Source organism: Zea mays, unplaced genomic scaffold, assembly GCF_902167145.1.
Source record: "Zea mays cultivar B73 unplaced genomic scaffold, Zm-B73-REFERENCE-NAM-5.0 scaffold_198, whole genome shotgun sequence".
NCBI lineage: Eukaryota > Viridiplantae > Streptophyta > Magnoliopsida > Poales > Poaceae > Zea > Zea mays.
Genome location: NW_023366815.1, coordinates 25,321 through 30,000, shown reverse-complemented (window position 1 = coordinate 30,000; position 4,680 = coordinate 25,321). Strand labels below are relative to the sequence as shown.

The window sequence follows — 4,680 nt, the reverse complement described above, 5'->3', positions numbered from 1 at the left end:
TTTCCATTTGCTTCCAATAGTTCGACCTATCCAGAAAAATTGTCGGCCTACGAATGTGGTTCCGATCCCTCCGGTGATGCCAGAAGTCGTTTCGATATACGATTTTATCCGGTTCCTATTTTATTTATTATCCCTGACCCGGAAGTCACCTTTTCTTTTCCTTGGGCAGTACCTCCTAACAAGATTGATCTGTTTGGATCTTGGTCCATGATGGCCTTTTTATTGATTTTGACGATTGGATCTCTCTATGAATGGAAAAGGGGTGCTTCGGATCGGGAGTAACCACTAGTGAAAGGGCTAAGGGGGGAAGGACATAGGAAAGAGGGATGCCTACAAAAAATCAATTGATTCGTCATGGTAGAGAAGAAAAACGGCGCACGGACCGTACTCGAGCTTCGGATCAATGTCCCCAGAAGCAAGGAGTATGCCTGCGTGTTTCGACGAGAACACCGAAAAAACCTAATTCAGCTCTACGTAAGATAGCAAAAGTACGGTTGAGCAATCGACATGATATATTTGCTCACATTCCAGGCGAAGGTCATAATTCGCAGGAACATTCTATAGTCTTAGTCAGAGGGGGTAGAGTGAAAGATTCGCCAGGTGTGAAATCCCATCGTATTCGAGGAGTAAAGGATTTGCTGGGAATTCCGGATCGTAGAAAGGGAAGATCTAAATATGGCGCAGAAAGACCAAAATCTAAATGAATGGAAGATGCCTCTGGAACTTATTGGTTATTTTGGGGGGGCGATATGGAAGCAGCTAGCTTCCTTTCCCTTATTACGTTACCAGCCCACCGCTATTCCAAAAACCTTAGCTTCATATGGCTCCTCTATGATCAGGTTCTCAAAAGAATTTCCTTTCCTTGGAAAAACCAAGGACAACCCCTATCTCAGTCTCCTTTCTCTTTTGGGAGCAGAGCTGAGCTTCAAAGTTTAGAGTAACTATGAGATGAGATTTAGTGGAATGGATATGAAGAAAAGAAAAATGCTCTTTTCCTTCTTTATCTTTTTTATCATCTCTTCTATTTTTGTCTTACTGGGGGGGACGCACTGGTCTTACGACTTGCTTACTCACTGAGCAAGGAAGCCTTAGTCAGGCTCTTACTTCGGAATGGCTGCTCCTCCGTGACTCTCATCATGGCCGTTGGATTCGCTCTACGGGCCTTCTTCCTCGCTACCGGAGGGGGGCTATCCATGGCAAATTACATGATGCACGGAGCAGCCGAATCCTCCAATTCGGCCTTATTTACTTATACTTCCGATTCCTATTTGGTAGAGGATTCGGCCAGTTCCGGGCGTAGTAGAAGTACCACCTCGTCGGTCAATCAACCGCTTCAGGGGGAACAAGCTACGCCTCCCGCTCTTCCTGTTATGCAGGAAGCAGCTAATCGGGCTCCGCCCTACGTCCCCTACCCCCATCAACTAAATGAAATAATAGGAGGGGATAGCGTAGAATCCATTCAGAGGCGGCTGTTGGGGACTAATTGGAATCCTTCAGCCCATGACATAAGAATGGCCCGGATTCAAGCCGAAGACCTATTTGAGGTCAAGGTTGACATAATCCGGAAGATGGCGGGCCTGCATCCAAGTGGCGATTGGATGGGACGGGGGGCGCGGGCCCTGGACAACCCCCGTACGGCCACTGGTGAAGAACACTTGGCTAGGTTGCATCAAATGCTTGACGACCTACAGAGCGGGAATTTTCCATCTGCAACCTTCTGTCGAAAGAGTCCGCTTACGGGCGGGTGAGGATCAACACTCTGCCACCTAGACATGGCTCAAAACGAAGGGGTAAGGCCAAGTGTTCTTAAAACAAAACTCTCAGTGCACTTCGGAGCACGGTCTTCCGTTAGGTCCTTTACGGACGACGAAAGCCAGCCCCTTGGCTATACTCTACTCTTCGCCTCCGGCTGTTCTTTCCTTTTGGCTCGGCGGAGCTGAGCTGGGTTCCATTACACTCTGTAGGAAATGCATAGACAGTCCACGCAGCAAACCGAGGCCCTGCGTGCGCCGTACGTACCGCCTACGAATAATAGGTAGCCCCACCCCAGGCAGAGTTTGTGAGCCGTGTAATAGGCGACCATTTCGCGCGGTTCGGGGGGCACTTGAATAAGCCGCCGGCACCCGGCTGCGTCTTTACCCCTATCCAATTTTTGGGCCAATTCCCCCTTCGTACTACCAAAAAATGAGATTCTTGCCGAATCCGAGTTTGCTGCTCCAACCATTACAAAACTAATACCTATTCTGTTTAGTACTTCAGGTGCTTCTCTAGCGTATAATGTAAATCTCGTAGCGGATCAATTCCAACGAGCCTTTCAAACTAGTACTTTTTGTAATCGACTCTATAGCTTCTTCAATAAACGCTGGTTCTTCGATCAAGTTTTGAATGACTTTCTAGTCAGATCGTTCCTGCGTTTCGGATATTCAGTCTCATTCGAAGCTTTAGACAAGGGTGCTATTGAGATATTGGGCCCTTATGGTATCTCGTACACATTCCGACGATTGGCCGAGCGAATAAGTCAACTTCAAAGTGGATCTGTTGTGCGAAGAGTGCGTTATGAACCGTGGCCGCCTACCTGCTTTGGTTGGTGGGGGCGGCTCCTCCGTTGTGGGTAAACGGGAAACCCGACTCTACGAACCCGAGGAAAGGCTGCACAGCTTCCGTAGGGTCGTTAAGACCGGAGCTTTTTGTAGTGCTAGCAGGAATGCAAGTGAATGAATCCAATCCCCTTTCAAATCGGCGAGGTAATACCTTATTGAAGTAGGGCACGCTACGGCAACACAGGACTGACGGGGTGGGGGCTTGCTGTCTACTTGGCGAGCCTTCACTGCCCCCTTCTGTAACTTCCCTTCTTTCGTCCGTCCACGAGGCAGTCAAAAGAAAGAGAGAAAGGGGCGGCTATAACGCAGGAGTCGTGGCGGTTGTATGCCACAAGGTCCCTATAGACAAGGGGACAAGTGAATCATCGCTTTTGGGCGCAGGCAGCCCTCTACCATCCATCCCATTGCATTCCTCTCATAGAGTACTGTACCGTCTCAGACCAGATACATCTATGGAAAGAAAGGATTTCATAGAAAATATTCATTTTTCTCTTTTTTGGATCCCCATGCATTCCGTTATTCCCGTAACTATGGATTGGATTGGATTGGATTGATTGATTGTCCCTACCTAACTAAATGGTAGTGGTCTAGGGAGCGCAATTGCTAGAGCACGGGAGAATGAAGAGTAATGATTTAAGCAAGAGCAGCCGGACGGACTACTATAGTCAGTCTAGTGACTACTATAGTCTTTTCTTTCTTTGTAGTTAAGTAATAATGTTTGGTATAGCAGCCTTTCCGAGCGAGTCTCTGGGATCTCCTGTAAACCCCCATGATGTGGTAAAGGGAGGGAGGATATTAGGGGAAGCAGTGAGTGGAGATTCCCCTGCGGAGAGCCGGATGAGGGGAGACCCTCACGTCCGGTTCGGAGGGCGGGGATATCCCGACCCTACTATCATTATGCCTTTGCAATGTTACTTGGTTCAACTCCATTTGTGACCTTTTCTCGTATGTGGGACTCTCTATCTTCTTGGGTAGATTCTAGATCGTCTTTCATTTTGTTAGTGAGTAGTTTTATTATTAATAAGTCAAGTCAAGAATAATAAGAGAACTGTAGGAGCTTGCCAGGACGGCTTGGTAAGCAAGCTACCTGTTATGTAGGCGCCAACTCCCAGTTCTTTCTCTTCTTTCTTTTGGCGGCATGGCCAAGCGGTAAGGCAGGGGACTGCAAATCCTTTATCCCCAGTTCAAATCTGGGTGTCGCCTGACCCACAAAATACTTTTTATTTCTTATTGTACTGATTGAACTCTACAAATTCTTGCCCTGCATAAGCAAAGGAAAAGAACTAGGCCTGTCGATACTGGATTTTTCTGAATGCCTTAAAGTCTGATGTATAGTTTCAAAAAGCAAGTCGTTTTTTCAAGACAGTGTTTTTCATGCAAGGGTAGAGTCTCAATAGAAGTAAGGACTAGGTGTTTTAGCAGCACTGGTTTATGCATAATAGCTAGGTAAGAAAGCACAGTATTCGAGGGTCAGTAACTAGAACTAATAGAAGAGATGGGATAGTGATATTTCTTGAAATAGATATATATATGGGATAGTGATATTCCTTTCACCGAGCAAGAAAGAGATGGGATAGCTGATATGAACTGTCAAAGAAAAGAAGGCACTCATCTTTAGCGTGGATATCATAGGTATAAATGAAAGAAACAACTTCCTGATTCCTGTTTCTTTAGCGTGGATAGGATCTAATAAGCAAGCACCGGTCAAGTAGAAGCAGAAGCAAGGTAGGTCAAAGATAAGTCACGGATAGAAAAGAAAAGCACTGCTTTCCTGTAGAGGAAGACTCTCTTCGGGGAAGAGAGGATTGATTTCTCGGACAACAGCGAAGGGAAAGAAAGGGAGAAGCAGAGGAAGAACATCCGGATTGAGAGCAGGTAGGACTTTTGACCCTATACGTTGACCCTAGAGAATCATACTTTGATCAGATTCAGATCCGCCAATGAGGAGAGTGACTCGGATGCAGATACTTACAAGTGCCAGATGCGCTAGACGGCTTTCTAATAAGGTTGGCTTGGATGAAGCGAATGTTGTTGTGATACGGCTCTCTTCTCTTCTGCTGTACTAACGAGAAGACTAACG

At 46.6% G+C, this 4,680-nt stretch overlaps 2 protein-coding genes and 1 non-coding gene across 3 annotated transcripts in view; all 3 read left to right on the top strand.

Moving 5' to 3' along the window:
- Positions 1–714, top strand: part of LOC118474039 (probable cytochrome c biosynthesis protein) — a 17,457-nt gene extending 16,743 nt beyond the window's left edge. Inside the window, exon 1 of the mRNA XM_035963680.1 lies at positions 1–714. This exon is cut by the window's left edge and continues 16,743 nt beyond it. The gene's annotated coding sequence lies outside the window, so the exon portion shown is untranslated.
- LOC118474038 (uncharacterized) overlaps positions 1–719 on the top strand; it is a 7,392-nt gene extending 6,673 nt beyond the window's left edge. Inside the window, exon 1 of the mRNA XM_035963679.1 lies at positions 1–719. This exon is cut by the window's left edge and continues 6,673 nt beyond it. The gene's annotated coding sequence lies outside the window, so the exon portion shown is untranslated.
- A 3,013-nt stretch (positions 720–3,732) lies between these two features.
- On the top strand, positions 3,733–3,803 carry TRNAC-GCA (transfer RNA cysteine (anticodon GCA)). The gene has a single exon. It is a non-coding gene; the product is annotated as a tRNA-Cys (tRNA).
- The last annotated feature ends 877 nt before the right edge of the window (positions 3,804–4,680 follow it).